The sequence below is a fragment of the Macrotis lagotis genome, chromosome 1, assembly GCF_037893015.1.
Source record: "Macrotis lagotis isolate mMagLag1 chromosome 1, bilby.v1.9.chrom.fasta, whole genome shotgun sequence".
Taxonomy (NCBI): domain Eukaryota; kingdom Metazoa; phylum Chordata; class Mammalia; order Peramelemorphia; family Peramelidae; genus Macrotis; species Macrotis lagotis.
In genome coordinates this window covers 453,823,949-453,842,600 of record NC_133658.1, presented here as the reverse complement: position 1 = coordinate 453,842,600, position 18,652 = coordinate 453,823,949, and the positions used below count along the sequence as shown (strand labels likewise).

General features: G+C 34.1%; 2 pseudogenes; both read right to left on the bottom strand.

Moving 5' to 3' along the window:
- Positions 1-8,783: 8,783 nt before the first annotated feature.
- Positions 8,784-10,365, bottom strand: LOC141504586 (forkhead box protein I2-like; annotated as a pseudogene).
- A 6,337-nt stretch (positions 10,366-16,702) lies between these two features.
- Positions 16,703-18,052, bottom strand: LOC141519263 (nucleosome assembly protein 1-like 1 pseudogene; annotated as a pseudogene).
- Positions 18,053-18,652: the final 600 nt, after the last annotated feature.

Below are 18,652 nucleotides of genomic sequence, written 5' to 3'. Positions count from 1 at the left end.
AGAAGTTTATAATAAGGTTTGTTTTTAAGACACTCTTCTGTAAGGTAATCTACTAAGTCAGCTGTTGTGATCTGTGTCAGTAGAAAGAGAACCCACTCCAAAATTCATTGATATTCAAATTATTGAAATACCAACATAGAAGACAAATTCTCTGACTTGTATAAAGGAGTGGGGGATCAGAAATTAATATGAGTTACTGAGAAAGATTTAATAATGTAATTTTTTAGAGAAATTCAATTCTATCACTTGCTAATGCCTATGTTAATTCAAATTACTTCACATATCCAATTAATTGTTTTAAATTTTTTTCTTCAATATCTTTTGTATGTAATCCCTTTTCTCAACTCACACAATCATCACTTAATTGCATACTCTAATTGCTTCTCTTCTAAATCATTCTAATAATCTTCCAGTTGATTTCCTTGCCTCCATTCTCTTTCTATGCCAAACCTGCTTTCACAGAGCTGCCAAAGTTATTTTCCTAGAGCATATTTCCTTTTCTCAGTCTACTACTCAATACAATTCAGTGTTTCTCATTAATTCAAAAATCAGACAGAATCATCTATTTGATATTTAAAACCCTATCTACATTTCTAGTATCTTACATTTTATTCTTCTCCATGCATTCTGTACTCCAGTCAAATCACTTGTTCTTCTTATATTTTTTCATCTCATTTCCTTCTTCCTTTGCCCTGATTTTTCCAGTTCTGAGATGCTTTCTCTTTCAGTCCAACACTTTTAGAGCTAATGCTTTGAACAAAGGACAAACATTATCATTATCTTTCTGTGCATTATGCTGTGAAAGAAGAAACAATCCAAAAGAGAAACATACACATATAAAAAGTGAAAAATATCATTCTTTTATCTGCATTCCTACACAATCAGTACTTTCTCTGTATGTGCATATCATTATTTATCATGAGTCCTTTGGAATTGTCTTATAATCTTAGATCTGGAATTGTTTTATTGTTGACACTAGCTACGTCATTCACAGTTGATCATTGTGCAATATTTCTGTTACTGTGTTCAGTGTTCTGATTCTGCTCACATAATTTTGTATTAGTTTATGTAAGTCTCTCTAGGTTTTTCAGGATGGATTTCATCCTTTAAAACTCTCTATTAACACTCTTATCATTTATCTTTGGATAATGACTTTTTTTCTTAAAAATTTGAATCAATTCCTTATGCATGTTAGAAATGAGAACCTTATCAGCAAAGTAGGTTACAAAAATTTTTTCCAGATTTTTCCCCCTATAATTTTTATTACATTATGTGTCTGCACAAAAATTTAAATTTTTAGATAATCAACACTTTTATTTTTCATAATAATCTCCATCCTTGTTTAGTCATGGAGTCTTCCTCTATTCATAGATCTGAAAAGTAATTTTTAATTGACTCCTCTACTTTGTTTATGATATGGCTTTTTATAACAATTTGCACTTTATTTTTGGTGTAACATGTGAATTGTTAGTCCAAACTTAGTTTTAGCCAATTGGACTGCTGTCCAATTTTCCCTGTTTTATCAAATAGAAAATTCTTACCAGAGCAACTAAGGTCTTTGCGTGTATTAAGAACCATGATACTCTGCTTGTTTGCTTCTGTTTGTTGAGTAATCAGTATATTCAAGTGAGCAATCTGTTATGCTTTTGAATAACATAGCAATCTGTTATGCTTTTGAATAACATAGCTTTCATAGTTATTTTGATAATTCTTATTAATATATTTTGTTGATTATTTTATAGGAGTGCTGAGGATTTATATAGATTATCTTATTTACTAAAAATTTTGGAGTTATTATTTCAATTAAATTTTACTCAGCCTTTTGGGTTCTCCATGTACATCATTATATTATCTGCAAACAGTTATATTATTTTACTCTTTTTCTATACTTATCCTCTGAATTTGTTTCTTTTCATATTGCTATCATTAACATTTCCAACACTACATTAAATAGTAGTTATGACAAAAGGAATAAAAGCATACATTTCCTTGATCTTATTGAAAACGTTTCTAACTTTTTTCCTTTACACATAATACTAGTTCTTTAATATGGATAATTGGTATTGAGTTGTCACATTCTTTCATTAGGTGTCACACACTGGTATGTGCTCAGTCTTGGTATGCACTCAGTCTTGGTAGTACTGTGGTGCACCACAATCCTATGAGAAGTCAAGAAAAGATAAGGAAAGTCTAAGAGGAAAAACCAAGCTGATAGTCCATTGAGAGACAGATTAGGATGTACAGGATTGTCACATTCAGTTCATCTGATGTTGATGATGTTCCCTATTGCCTCTTTGATATGGGAGGATGTGAAAGCAATTTGAGACCAAGAGACTTCCATAGCACTTAGACCATCTCCAAAAGTCCTATTTCCTATGAATAGACCATAGAATGCAGCAATTCTGATAAAGGCAAGTGGGAAAGAAGGCTCATTTACACAATATATCCATCACTATAATGAACATAATTGTGCAACTCAAGACTCCAATCACTGGTTTGGTTGGTGCAATCCTCTTCAATACTGAAATACTAGTAATAATGGTAGAATTTGTAGTATAAAGGAAACTATAATTCTTAATTTTAATAGAAATAACTATTGTTTGTTTTTTCAAAACCCTTTTTCAGTATACTTTGAAAAAATCACGTGGTTTTTATGGATTTATGTAATTAACATGGTCTAAAATTTATATATCTAACATGATCATATTGTATAGTCTTCACAATATGCTATTGTAGCCTACTTGCTAATATTTTAATTTTTGCATCAATATTATTGGGGAAATTTTTGCTCTCTGTCCAGTCTCCCCCTGATTTATATAATAATTATTTGTATCAAAGAGATTGGAAGTGGAATTTCTTTTTTCTTATCATTGAAAATAGGTTACGGGGGTAGCTAGGTGGTGCAGTGGATAGAGCACCGGCCTTGGAGTCAGGAGTACCTGAGTTCAAATCTGGCCTCAGACATTTAATAATTACCTAACCATGTTGCCTTGGGAAAGCCATTTAACCCCATTGCCTTGAATAGTCTTAAAAAAAGAAAGAAAGAAAATAGGTTGTAGCATGGGATTTAGTTTTTCTTTGAATATTTGATAAGAATTCACTTCTCAATCCATTTCTAACTGGAAGCATTTTTTAGTTTATTTATTGGATAATTCAATTTTTTTCTGATATTCAAGCAACATTTGTCATTTTGTTAATTTCTGCAGTTTATTTTTAAATATTCATCCATTTCCTCCAAATCATATTTTTGTTAGCATAAAATCAGACAAATAATTTCTGATGCTTTTCTTATTACTTTTAAATTTTTGTCATTTTGATTAAATTTGATTAACTTTCAAATCAAATTATCTAACACTGTTTTATCAGCATATTTTTAAAAACCCTCCAAGTATCAACTTAATTATCTTTTCATTTTCAATTTTGTTAACCTCATCCATTTTTTAGAATTTTTATCTCATTTTTTTCATTTGGATTATTTGTTCATGGTTTCCCCCCCTTCATTCTCAATTAATTTTGTCCTTTTTCTTTGATTGACAAAGCATAAATATTTCCTCCAGCAAATTGCTTTAGTTGCATATTAATTGTTTTCATTTTCATTGCTGTAGCTTTCTACATTTGTTTTTGCCTCACTGGGTTCTTTAAAATTGTATTATTTAGTTTTTAATTCTTTTAAATAATTTTATTGCATTATGAACAATAAAAGACATGTATACTACTTCTGCACATTTTTGAAATCTTTTTTTGGCGTTGTCTTTACTTCCCAATGTTTTGTCAATTTTAGTATAAGTGCTATGTATAGCAATAGAATATCTAAATTTCTTTGTACTTGATTCTGCAATCCCAAGAGATCTGTCATCTCTAATTTTCCTGAAATTTTGTTTGAGTCCTTAGTTTCTTTTTTGTTTATCTTTTGTTCAGAATTGTTTAGATCAGAAAGGTACTCACTTACTAAATCTTCCACTATCATAATTTTACTATTTCTCTCTAAAATTCAATTTATTTTCTAAATATTTAGATAGTATAATATCCCTGATTTCCTTTTTTATAGTATCTATACTTAAATTATAATATCTATACATAGTAGAATCATATAGGTTATCTATCATGATTGCTGCCATCATGATTGGTACCCTTGCTGGTTTTTCTTATTTCAGTTGAAGAAAAATTGATTCTCTTCTAGTCCCACCTTTTAATTCTATGTAAATTCTTGTGATTCAAATAAAAATGTTATTGAATCTATTTTCTAATCCATTTTGCTCTTCCATTCCTTTTATTAAAACATTTTTTAGTTTGTAAACTAATTTTATTTTTTATTTTTTTCAATTACATGCAAAGATAGTTTTCAACATTCATCCTTTTGAGTTTCACATTTTTCTACCAACTTCCCTTCCTTCCCCTTTTCCATGGCCAGAAATATACATTATTATTTAACATATTTTCCTATTAGTCATGTTGTGAAAGAAGGATTAGAACTAAGAGAGAGACACCATGAGAAAGGAAGGGAAAATCATAAAAGATGTTTTTAAAAGTTAACACATTGAATTGCAAGGCAGAGCCAAGATGGCAGCATGAGAACAGCCTTTCCTAGGAGCTTTCTCCAAAATATTTCAAAAACTTTAAAATAATTTATTTTATAATTTCCTTTCTCTTTTCTTTTTAATATAATTTGTGATGTTTTGTCTATTTTTAAACTCTTGATTTTATTTATTATTTTAATATCTTATGCTTTCTTCTGATTTTGTTGATTTTATTTTTTTGATTTTCAGAATTTACATTTGGTATTTAATTGGAGTTTTTAATTTGTTATTTTTCTAGGGTACATTTCTTATATATTCCTCTTGTTCTTTTTTTATGAATATAAGTGCTTAAAGCACTTTTTAAAAATTTCTTCTAAAATTGCTTTGGCTTTAATTATTAAATGTGTATACAAAAATCTTGATATGCTATTTAATTGTTGTCAATATATTTAATAAAATTATCTAACCTTTCTATGTTTTTCTCCTTGAGCAATACTTTAGGATTAAATTATCTAGTTTCCAATAGATTTTTTTTTTAGATTTTTCAAGTCAATAGGGTTAAGTGACTTGCCCAAGGCCACACATCTAGGTAATTATTAAGTGCCTGAGGTCGGATTTGAACCCAGGTACTCCTGACTCCAAGGCCGGTGCTCTAGCCACTGCACCACCTAGCCATTCCTCCAATCGATTTTTAATATTTTTTCAGAAGTTCTTTATTTAAGACATTTTTTTGCATTTTGTCAGCAAGCCTATGTATAACATTTTCATGTTTCAGCATTTGTTTGTAAAGTTTTTCAAGATGCCAAACACAGACAACATACTCCCTTGCTATATAGTTCTTTGCGTTCTTTAAAATAATAAAATACCTGTGGATATGCCATTATCTGATTTAATTTAAATTGTGCTGGTCAAGGACAAAGTCATAGGTCAGAGAAAGTGGAGATGGAAAAAAAACAACACTTTTTCTTGTTGTAGTTTCCAGGTATATGGTGTGGTGGAAAAGAGAACTAGGTCTGCAGTCAAGAAGTTTTGGATTCAAAAACCTGGCTCAACGACCTTTGTGTCCCTTGAGAAGTTATTTAGTTTTGTTTGCCTTAGCTTCCTCATCTGTAAAATTATCAAGAGAAGGAAATGACAAGTCACTCTAGCATCTGTGTTAAGAAAATCCCAAAAGAAATCATGAAGAGACAGACATAACTAAGAACAATTTAGCAACAACAAGCCAGCACTAGTATTAGGATCAACACAGACTTGTTCTGGAGAGTCATTTGATAAAATTTCAGTGTTTTCAGAAATATAAAAATCATAGATTGCTTTATTAGTTTGTTGATTGTATATATTTAAGAAAGTAATTAATGTCATTAATGCAAATTTGATATGCACATTTTTCCTTCAGTTAAACATTTACTAGCATATCTCTGATTAATAGTTTACCTGACAATTCAGTAAATGCAATAACTAAAACCTGGGTATAAATTAGCTCACATAAAGATAATTTGCTTTTTCCTTTGGTAGATGTCTTTTTGAATGAATCTTATGAATAATTTTTCTGTAGAGACTCTTTTTATAATGAAAATGATAATAGTAGCTCACATTTGTATGACACTATATCCTTTGATCCTTACTTCAATGTCTCAGATAGATACTATTATCATTCCCATTTTGCTGATGAGGAAACTGAGACAGGCATTACCATCCCTTGCTCACATGTGGAGCAAATGTGACTGAGAGAGGTTAAAGGACATTTCCATCATTTGCAACCAGTAATTATCTGAGGAGAGATTAAAACCCTGAATTTCTTTAGTCTAGGCTTAGTATTCTAGCCATGGCACCAAAATGTATTTTAATGATCATTTAATCAGATTTGCAATCTAGGAATTTTTAAATATCATTTCACAAGCAATATTTTGAATAAGCATTAATTATATGAGAATAACTGCAGATGATGAAGTCAACATAAAGTCACCATACTCAAGGAGATAGGACTGGTCTTGGACTAAAGAATATATAGGTTGTGCCTGGAAGAGTCAATACGGGACACAGCTAGATGATGCAGTGGATAGAGCAACAGGCCTGGAATCAGGAGTACCTGAGTTCAAATCCAGTTTCAGACAGTTAATAATTACCTAGCTGTGTGTCCTTGTGCAAGCCACTTAACCCCATTTGCCTTGCAAAAAAACCTAAAAAAAAACCCTAAGAAAAAAAGAATCAATACAGGAGTGCCTAGTCCCTAGCATTGTGATGCTTTTTCTGAGATTAAATTGTTGGACCAAATGGTTTTAGAATAAATTCTGGATTTGGAATATGAAGAAATACCAAGATAATAGTTTTCTTAAATATTTGAATAAAGTTTCTTCCCAGTGGTAATCGGTTCTGGGCATTCAATAGGATACTCAATTTGGGACAAGGATAAGTAGAAAAATATTTTCATCTTCTTTTCAAAGTACTTATCATTCTCAAATTCCCACTACCTACCCACATCTCAAGAAGTTTTTAATTTAAGGTTTGAAGAAAATATCAAAACGTTTTTGAACTAAAAGAATGTTTTTGAATAGATGCTAAAATTCTCAAAATTCCATTACCTTTTATTTACAATGTTTCTTTCTGAAACAAATTTACTTTGGATGATATTTGATTTTACTCTTTGGAAATTACAGTATCCAAGAAATTTATCTAACAGCATTGTAAAAAAATATTGATATTAAAAAGATGACCCTTTATTTCTTTTTTTAAAATTAATTTTTAAATTAATTTTTTCAATTTTTTATAATAATTAAACAGGAGAACACTAGTAGTTAGATATAATTTATCTAGTTTTTACCCCAATTTGAATAGCATCTGTCCTGTTTTATTTGTAGAAAAGGTGAAAAGTTTTGATGTAGATGTCTGTGCCATCATATATGTTTAGAAATGGTGGTATGATCAGACGTAAATAGTCATTATATATATGTACATATATAATTATACTAGTTTTGTTTATTACATCTATTTTTAATTTATAGAATGAAATATGCATTTTCATAACACAGTATAATTAAAAATAGGACTGCATATTCAACAGCAAATATATTATGTACAATTTACAATTTCTTTTAAATATATAATAAAGTTAGCATGTAAATTTCTTTTTTTCTTCTCTCCCTCCTCCCCTCAGAGATGGTTACTATTTGACACAATAGGTATGTATATGTAAAATTATTCTATACAAACTCCTATTTATTATTTCTTTTTCTGTATTCAGACAATGTCTTTCTTCATATGTCCTTTATAGGTAATTTGGATTTATTTATTCAATGGCATTCTTGAAACCATAACTGTAAAAAATGTTCTCTTGGTTCTCCTCATTTCAGTCTTCATTATTTTGAACAAGTCTTTCCATGTTCTTTCTCTTTTTTCATTGATTTTATTTTTAAATTCCCTCTCCAGCCACATTGCTAAAGTTTCAATATTTACTTCCAAAATCTTGAATTCTAAATTCTCCCCACAAGGAATGATATTTTTCGGTTATCTTTTACATTCCCTTTTCCCATTTTCCCAGGTCTACTTTTGTGTGTTGTGTGTCTGTGTGTGTGCTTGTGTGCTTCTGTGTGTGTGTGTGTGTGTGTGTGTGTGTGTGCAAATGTAAACCAACTCTATTTCATTTTAAATGGGATAAATCACTCCAGTGCCACTCCACTCCCATCTACAAAACCTCTGTCCTGGAGCACTGAATTCTTTGCCAGATGTCAAAATCAGAGGTTAACAGGATAAAGAAAAAACAGTGATCTCAAAGACCATTTCTCATTTCCTCATCCTGGGAAGAATGACACTGGAGTTCACAAATAGAAGGCAGAACTTGCCTCATTCATAGAGTCCAAAAGATGCCAATTTCTCAGCTGAATTGGGGTAGGTAGAGAGGATTTTGGATTAATCCTCTAAGGGCAAAATTTACTTAGATCACAGTAGAAAGAACACTGGGTCTAGAGGAAAAGAAGATATGAGTTCAAACCCCTCTTCAGATATTTACTAGGCAAAAGCTTGGGAAAATCATTTCCTCTTCTGCTGTGTTTCTTCATCTGTAAAATAAGGTAAATAGGACCTACCACTAAAGGTTGTGATGAGAATCAGGTGTTGGGCACAAGGCCTAGCACAGTATAAACACTGACCAAATGTGTTTCCTTCCTTCCTGCACCCTTTTCTGGTGGCTAAAGAAACCACACTGGAAGAGTAACAGTTTTTGAACAAAAACCAAATACTATGAGGATTGACTCCCTCTCTTCCCTGACTTTAAACCTCAGTCCCTTCTCTATTATAGATTAAGGTGTTGATGTGAAAGTTAAGAAAGCTGGGAGCATGGCCATTTATGTGTTGGGCTTGGGTCTGGGGGCCCAGTACTACACCAAGCACCATCATGCTGGAAGAAACTGGGTAGGAGCTGGGACCAGCTTTCCCCTGCCTGGCCAGACATAAGTCCCCCGTGGTCCAATTCCAGTTCCTATGAGGTGCCTGGAGAAGACATCACAGCCATTAGCCAGGGCAGCTGTGGTGGATGTGAAACCAGAGAAGCATGGATGAGGCTCTGGAGCTAGTAGGGAAGGCTTGGCCTCAGAGTCAGAGCTGGGGGAACTAAAGTTCTCTGAGCAAGTAGAGGCAAGGAGGTCTACGTTCTCAGTTGGGTTTTTGAGAGTCCCAGAGCTACTGTCTTCAGACTTAGAGACAGCTGCAGGTGTGCCTGACCCATGGGGGTCCCCTCCTTTTTTTCCTCTTTCTCTGGAAGTGTCCATGATCAAACATTTCCTCACAGTTTGGGTCCAAGGTCCGGTAATTTCCTTTTCCTGGCGGGGCATCTTCTTGAAGCAGTTGTTGAGGGACAGATTATGGCGGGTGGAGTTCTGCCAGTCGATCTTGCTCTTTTTGTAGAAGGGGAAGCTGTTCTTCAAGTACTGGTAGATATGGCTCAGGTTGAGCTTCTTGTCCCAGGTGCTGTTGATGGATATGGCGATGAGCCATAGAATAGTGGCCAGATAACCTTCAGGAGTCCCTGCTAGTTGGATAGTGACAACCTGGTCAAGTCGCCTCTGGCCTCTGCCGCCTGCAGCAATGGATGCTGGCCAGGGCCCCTAGAGCCAGCCAGGTAAGAGGGCTGGCTCAGGGTCCACCCAGGGAGCCACAAGGTAAGGGGTGGCCCATGGGTCGCTGTAGTCGGGGAACCCCAAGGCTGACGAGGGCACCGAGGGGACTCTGGCCTGGCATGGGGGGAGCCCTGACTGGTAGAGGCTCAGGGGGTCCCCATAGACCACCAGATCCATCAGCTCCTGGACACTGGGTGAACTGGAGCTGGGATTGGGGCTGGCCAAAGGGGCTGGCAGGTTAGCTGATGTCTAGCCTGGGACCTTTGTGATGCCCTATCCAATCTGCTCCTAGTTGCAACCCGGAGGAATTGAGAGGGTGTCCGGGGGCAGAGTGACCTGAGGTACCACAGTCCCTCCCAACCAAGGTCACTCCCAGGTCTATTTTTAAAGGAGTTGTTTTCTTTTTCCATTTACTCTGTTGTATTTTGGAAGGAGTGGTTTTCTTTGTTCATTTGCCCAATTGTATTTTTAAAGGAGTATTTTCTTCAGTCAGTATGTTTCCTTTTCGAAATTGTTGACTCTCTCTTGCATATCTCTCATTTCTTTCCCCAATTTTTCTCTTGATTTTTAAAGTCATTTTAAATCTTTTCCAAGAGAATTTTTTTTTAACTCAAGACCAATTAATATTCCATTCTGGGGTTTCAAGTATAGTTCTTTTCCTAATGTCCTCTTTTGTGATGATCTTCCTTATCACCACAATAACTCTCAATGTTTAGTGCATTCTTTTTCTTACTCATGTTTAGCCTAGTATAGTGAGTATAGTTCCTAGTATAGTATAGTATAGTATAGTATAGTATAGTATAGTATAGTATAGTATAGTATAGTGTAGTATAGTGTAGTGTAGTGTAGTGTAGTATAGTATAGTATAGTATAGTATAGTATAGTATGGTGTGGTATGGTATAGTATAGAGAGCATAGTTCCCAGGCCATAGATCAGCACTGCCCCAAGCATCTCAGGCTGGAGGTCAGAGGTTTGTTCATTGACTTGTGTTTTCAGGGGGCCCCAGGTATTAGTAGTTTCCCCACTGCACTGAGCTTGACAAGACTAATTGCTGCTCTGAGCTGGGGGCCTGAGGCTCTTAATTGCCTTCTACACTAAGCCTAGAGGCCTCTCAGTTGACTTGCTCTGTCACTGGCTTAATGACCTAGGGGCCACTATTGGTGGTCTGGGCTACAAATGACAGTCTCCTGCTGCCTTCCCCTCTCCTGCCTGTATTAGATCATGTTCCCTGTACACCTGAATGGGTCAGACATTTCCTGAAGTCTTTCCAAAATATTGTAAACTGGACAATTTTCTATTCTATCTTTTCTTTGGGGGGGTCTGTTGCTCCAGAATCTGTTTAGAGGTTTGATTATTGTTGTTTCTGAGGGAAATTGAGGAGAACTTAAGAAAGTTTCTGGTTTCTTTTCACCATCTAGGCTCCACCTCCTATCCCCCAGCAAAGATAGTTCTAAAAGACTTGTAATGGAAAAAATCACTCACATCCAGCAAAAGAATTATTGAGTTTGAATGACAATCAAAGCATACTATTTTCACTTAAAATTTTTACCTGTTTTTTCTTTATTGTGATTTTTTCAATTTAAGAATTTTTATTACAACATGGTTAATGTAGAATTATGTATAACATGAGAGTAAATGTATGACCTATGTCAGATTGCTTGCTTCCTTAGGGAAGGGTTAGGTAACAGAGGGAGGGAGAAAGTTTGAACTCAAATGTTACCCAAATGAACACATATGATTTTAAAAATACTATCAAGAGAAACATGTTTATTGATTGATTTATTGAGAATAAATAAGTATATATTCGATGATGATAGAGATGAGTCAAAAGTGACACCCAGATTTTGAACCAGAATGAATGGCGGCAAATGGTGGTATCTTTTTCAATAGTAAGGAAGGTGGGAAGGAGAGAAGGCTTTGAGGAAAGATAACAATTTTAATTTTAAATGTTGTGTGTTGAAGATTTCTATAGAAGATTCAAATTAAGATATCTGAAAAGTTGTTGAAGACTCAAGATTGGAGGTTGGTAGAGAGGTTAGGACTGGACAAGTACAAATAAGAATTGTCAGCATTTTAAGAGATGATAATGGAATCCCTGGGAGCTACTAAGATCACCACTTAAAAGAGTATATAGGGAAAAGAGCAAAAGACTCAGAAAAGTCTTTAGATTTGTCAATTTAAATATCATTAGTAACTTAGGAGAAAATAATTTCTAAGACACCCAACTATTTAATTGTTGATAAACTAACAGTTCAATGAAGACCCTTGGTTCCTCAAATAGACTTTGTCAACCTCCTCCTTAGTTCTTTGGCTTTAATCCTTTCTCTGAAGGTTTCAGCGGTTTGGTATGACCAGCCACATAGAGGGAGCTATTACTTATTTATGCTTCATTATCCCAATGAATCTGTATTCTTTTTTTTATTTAAGTCAGTGGGGTTATGTGATTTGCCCAAGGTCACACAGACAATTATTAAGTGTCTGAGGCTGGATTTGAACTTAGGTCCTCCTGAATCCAGAGCCTGTGTTCTATCCACTGTGCCACCTAGCTGCCCCTGGATCTGTGTTCTTAATGATGCAGGAATTCACTCTAATAGCAGATTGCAGGTCATCCATATTTTTCTCCTACAATAGAATTTTCATCCTTGCCCTCTCTGGAACCATCTATCCAGTGTGTAAGGGGGCCTTCCTGTATAACTGCTGAAATTGTGAAGATGCCAATGGAATAAATTGGTTATGTTTCAACTATTTTTCATATTTGCTACATGGAAGATTAGTCTATTTCCATTTATACTTTTCCTGATGATAAAAGATTCAGTCTAAAAAAAACCTTCTATATCTGAATTACATAATTTGCCTATTTTTAAAAGCACAATTTCTAATCTCAACAAATAAGGTAAAATAAATCATTGTCTCCAATTTATTTTGTCTCATAATTTCTGAATGACATACTGTACTGTTTTTTTGTTTTTTTAATCTTTACCCATAATTACTTTTGTTTCTTTTTTGTTGTTGCTGTGTCTTACCTAACCAATCTCTGCCTGCTGGTTCCTTCCTTCCTCTACGCAAAAAAAAATCCCTTCATATTTATATCAGCTTGACAACATTCTTTTCTTCAGTCATTTTGATTTCACAGTGAAAGCAAAGAGTCTCTGCTGTATCTTGCTGGGATTTTAATCATTGTTCAGTCCATACTACAGAATTAAATGCTCATAAGCATTTTTTAGTCAATCTAGTAAAGAAATACTGTAAGATTTTATCCCCCACACCCATCACTATTCTTTAATGAAACTTAATTCTTTCTTCCTTTCACTAGAAGTCAAGTTCACTGACTTGGAACATAGTGATGAATATTTGTATCTTTACAATTTCCTACCCTCCTTCAGCTGATGACTCAGTGGATAGGGAGCTAGGTCAAGAATCAGAAAAAGTAGCTCAAATTTAGCCTCAGATACTTAACTAGGTGTGTCTCCCTGGGCAAGCCACTTAACCCTTATTTATCTCCACTTCCTTAATTGTAAGATGAGTATAATAATAGCAGCTCTCTCTCAGGGATTTTGTGAGGAATGAATGAAATATTTTTTAAAAGTGTCTATCACATTAGTATTATGTAAATATTCATTCCCTTCCTTGCTTCTGTATTCAAAGCCTTTAGCCAATCAGTTCAATTAAAGAAAAAAATTATGTCTACTCCATAGCAGATATTGTGCTAGGAATCTGATTGACAAAAATAAAAGAAAATTCTTTTTTCGCAAGAAACTTGTATTTTTTTTCTTCAGGTGAAGGGGAGAGAAACAACATGGATATTCATTGGTAAATATAAAATTTACAAAAATATTTCAAAGTAATATCTAGGAAAAGGAAACAGTAGACAGTGATTGAGGGTAGAGAACAGGAAAGCCCTATTGTAAAAGAATTCATCTGTTCTGAGTACTGAAAAAGGAAAAAACCAATTATAAATGATGGAGGTTATCAAGAATGTGTTTCACCAATCCAACCATCCTGAAGAGTAATTTGGAACCATGCCCAAAGAGCTATAAATCTGTTCATTTTTTTTGATTCAGCAATATCATCACTAGGGCACTCAAAGGATTTTTTTAAAAGGAAAAGATGCTATCTAGCACAAAAATTATTTATAGTAGTTCTTTTTGTAGAAGCTAAAAATTGAAAATTAAATGCCCATCAATAGAGGAACAGCTGAATAAGTTGTGGTATATGATTGCAATGGAATATTATTTTGTTATAAGAAATGACAAATAGAATGAAAACCTGGAAAGAGTTAAATGAACTGATACAAAATGAAATGAGCAGAACCAAGTGAAGTGAATATACAGTTATAGCAATATTGTATGATGGAGAACTGTGAATGACTTAGCTATTCTTAGCAATACAATGATTCAAGACAATTCCAAAAGGCTAGTTATTATAAATACTGTCTACCATCAAGAGAAAGAACTGATGGAGTTTGAACACAAACTATTTTTTATTTTTTCTTTCATTTTTGTTTGAGTGTTCTTATATAAAAGGATTAACATGGAATTGTTTTACATGATTGCACATGTAAAACCTTTATCAGATTGCTTACCATCGTGAGGAAGGGAAGGGAAAAAAATAAAGGACAGAATTTAAGACTCCAAACTTTTTAAAAAATGTTAAAATTATTTTTATGTGCAATTGGGAAAAATAATTTTTTTTGCAAAATAAAGAATGTGTATCAGAAATGGGAGAAGTGGATGAAGGTACATCGGAGATTTTCTGTCATAAACAAGAGCTATCTGGTAAACTTGTTTGAATTAATGAAAAAAAACTTTTTAAGTATCTATTTACAATTAATCAATAAGCATTTATTAAGAGAGAGACAGTATGCTAAATGATTAAAATACAAATACAAAACTGCAATAATAACAGGGCTCAAGGTGCTGATTTCATATCCAAAATGATAGAATATCTTCACATAAATATATACACTAAAAATATAATTTCAAGGAGAGACATTAGCTGCAGAGATCAGTAAGTTCCTCATATAGGATAGTAATGTTGATGGATTCCTGCATCACATATTGAATTAGAAAACCATAAATTAAGATATGAATTTTAATTAACTAATACCTATATTTTAAGTATATTTTAATTGAATTATTTTAATTTATGTCTTTATTTTATTTTTCTGAAATATTTCCCAGTTATTCTTTAATTTTTTTCCAGTGGAAAAACTCCTTTTTTGCCAGGGTTTGAGATTTTGTCATACTAGAAGATCAATTTGAAAATAAGACTAGAAGAAAAGGTCTGAGCCACACTTGGGAGTGGGAGGGGGTGGGAGGGTGGCTTTCAAAATCTTAATTTTCAAGTTTCTTATTTTCAAGTTTTTATTGAGACATTCAAGTTCTTATTTTAATTCTTTAAGCTAGAAGGACTTACTAAAGATTTTAATTTAGGGAAGTGACCTCATTAAATCCATGTGTAACCTAACTTTTGAAGGCTTTTGAACATGTTCAGTTTGTCTAATGTGGAATCTGCTAGGTCCCTTAATTCATTTGTAGGGATAGTCTTCTTTGGTTTGCTGCCTATGTCTAAAAGGAGTGACACTTAGCTGTTTCCTCTCATTCAAATTTTCAATACCCAATGTGGATATGATAACCTGAAGCAATAATGGGGGTGAAAATTTGCCTTTCCCTTTTTTTATATAATGGCCCTGAAAAAATGGGCATTTCTTTTGATTCCATGTTTTGTCCTCAATACATGCCAGAGTTGATATCCCATAGATCAATAGTTTTATCTGTGTGGACCTTAGGGTCATGATTACAGGTGGGGTAATACAGCCAACTCACCAGGCATGGAAGCCTTGAGAAATCAGGTTCCTGTATCACAAGTGCAGGAGAGGTTTTGGACTTGGGCCTGAGATTTTTTTTTTAAATTTCTGACCTTTTAATGACCAAGAACAATTTTATATAATGTAACTTAATAAGCCTCAACACTCTTGTGAGGTAGGTTAAGTAAACAATGCTACCCATTTAAATATATGGCTAGATTATAGAGGTATGAGTAAATAATATACTCACATATTAAGCAATGAGAATTGGAATAGAACTCTCTCCCTAGCTTCAATCCCAAGACTATAAAAAATTCAACTTTAACAACAATGATCTTTAAAGGGTTATTATGATTTAAAATTTTGTCCACTGGTTCTTTGTTTACACTTGCATATTGGTAGATGCAGGACTGTTTTTTAAAGTCAAGTCTTTTCTCCCAAATTATGTCCATTAATTACAATTATCAGAGGTCGACTTCCAAATGTGTCAAATTCAGACATTTTCCTGTGAGGATTAACATTCTGCTTGGTAATTTATTCTTAAATTGCAACAAAAGAACTTGCAATGGGTTTCTAAGCAGGTGGTATAAGGGATCATTTTCAGTGATTGTACACAATACTACTAAGAAAAGGAAAGATGTTTTCAGTTTGAATGGACACAGTTACACAAGTAGAAGAGGACGCTAACTTCTGAAAATACTAGGTTTTATTCACACCCCAGTGGTAAACAATAACCTTAATAGGATGACTAAGTTTTTGTAGATAGATCACTACATCACATTAAAATACAAAAATGCATAAACAAGCAGTTAACAAACATTAGATGTGGTCTTACTGGAAATTCTTAACCGTATACTAGTCTCTTCTCAAATTTCAAAATGCTTTGTCTCCTAGTTAGTACAAGTCACTGCATTTCTCTAACAAAGTAATGAAGGCACAGCTAGTGCAAGCAGACTTAAACCCATTCAACTACTGGGCTGAAAAAATACTTTGGTTGGTTCTTTGGAAGGATTTCTTTTTTTCTAAACCAAAATTGGTCTCAAATAAGAGTTTGGATAATGTTTGCAGCTACAGCCTAATAGCTACATGACAAAAGACTTCACAAGAACCAAACTATGTAGCAATGGACATGCGTTAGGGGATTCACTGCATTCTACATATCCGGCAGAAATTATTATTAAAATGCTAGGTAGAATGAACCTTGAACCTATAGTTTGAACTGGTTCTTAAACGTTCATTTTTTCTTTTTTTTCTTTTTTAACAAAAATTGTTTACTTGATTCTACCAAGAAAATACAAAATATAAGGCTGTAAGTAACTACTAGTTGTGTTTAGGCTGGGACAGTGCAGTAATCCTCAAGGCCACAGCACACACTGCTCACTGCTGCTTGCACTCAGCTGGGTTTGGATCTTTCATCGGATCATATTCTGGATCATTTTCCTCATCAGCTTCTTCTTCCCCTTCCTCATCATCAGCTTCTTCACTTTCTTTATCATAATCATCATCATCATCTTCAATAGCTTCTCCTGTGAAGTATAATACTGATCTTGGGACTATACGCTCATGTAAAAAGTGACCAATTTCAAAGTCTGCTGCAAGGATAGCTTCTGCATCATCATCCAGGTCTCCACTCTCAGGAACATCAGGAGGAGAGAAGAAATTGAAGAAAGAATCATTGGAAACTGTTTTTGTCACAGTTCGAACAGTCCCACGACCCTTGTGTTTCTGTTTCTTCTTAATAGTTTTCAAACTGACATTTTTCCCTTTTTTCCAATCTACCTGACACCCTGTGCAACTCATAATTTCTGGTCCATCAAAGGAGAAGGGATCAGAATCATTTGGCTCTGATCGCATATGATATGTCTTCATCAATACCTCATTTGTGAAATATTCATTAGGTTCAAAGTGGAACTCTAATGTAAAACTCATAGGTTGGCCAACATCTGAAAACTTCACTTTAATATATTTCAAGTGCTTCAGAATAGGTTCATCATGTTCCTGAACAATATCACTGAGCAAGTAGATATTTTTACAGTCAGCCAAAATTCAGGAATTCCCTTAGGGTCTTCTTTTTCTTCATCTTGTTTCTCCTCTTCAAGCTTAGCCTTCTCTTTCATTTCCTCTGAAATTTCTTCATCAGAATCTGGCTTCCATTCACATTCTTCCTCTGTAGGTTCATAAATTGCATTGATGATTTCACTTCTCTTATCAAAAAGTGGCTGGTAAAGAACCGCATACTTTCTTTCAAGAGCATGAACTTCCTCATAGAACTTGGCTTCTATCTGTGCACATTTCACCTGAAGATTTTTGAGGGCATTCACACGCCGCTTAACTACTTTTGGCAAGCTTTCAATGTATCCAGTCAATGTTCCCACCAAACCATCCAATCTTTTTTGAAGAGCTGCAAGAATTTGAGGATTCTGCATCATCTGAACAGTCAATTGACGAGCTTTGCTGTTTGAATCTTCACCAGTTTCTTCTTCTTCTTCTACTTCTTCTACATCTTCCATATCTTGTTGGTCAAGTTCAGCTTCTTTGTTGTCAATGTCTGCCATGTTGTAAGACCTCTGAATGGTTGAGATCGGCTGCAGCAGGGACTGAGCGGCTGGAGCTGCGTAGGCTGAGTCAGGGTGGCGGCACTGCAGCAGCAGAGGAGCTGAGATTCTGCTTTATGGAAAGCAAGTTATCAACTTTACTCTTCTACCCAAAGAATCAAGTGGTACAAAGAAGGAAGAAGCATTTTGTTGGGGGTAGTAGTTTTTCATATTTGTAATTATATATTTCCTTTGTAAAAGCTCTTGTAGTGTGCATTTTAAAAATTTCATATTGACAGCTATGTGAGATATAAATTGGAAAAGTAAAAAACCATGCAGAGAGTTAGGAAGTTATTGCAATAATTAAGAAAGGGGTGATAAAAACTTGAATTTGAGTGTTGGCATGTGAAGTAGAGAAAGGGACAGATGAAAGAGATGATAGAGTCTATTAGGGTCTATAATGTTTGGCATTTGCTTGAATATGGGAGGTGAAGGACAGGTGAAGGAAGATAACTTTCAGGTTGAGAGCTTGCATAGCTGAAAGAAGGATGGTTCATTCAAATGAAATGAAGAAGTCTGAGAAAAGGATTGGTTTGAGAAACTCATTAATGAAATTTTGCACATTTTGTCTCTGAAATACAGGTATTTGATAATATGGTATTAGAATTTTGACAAGAGATTAC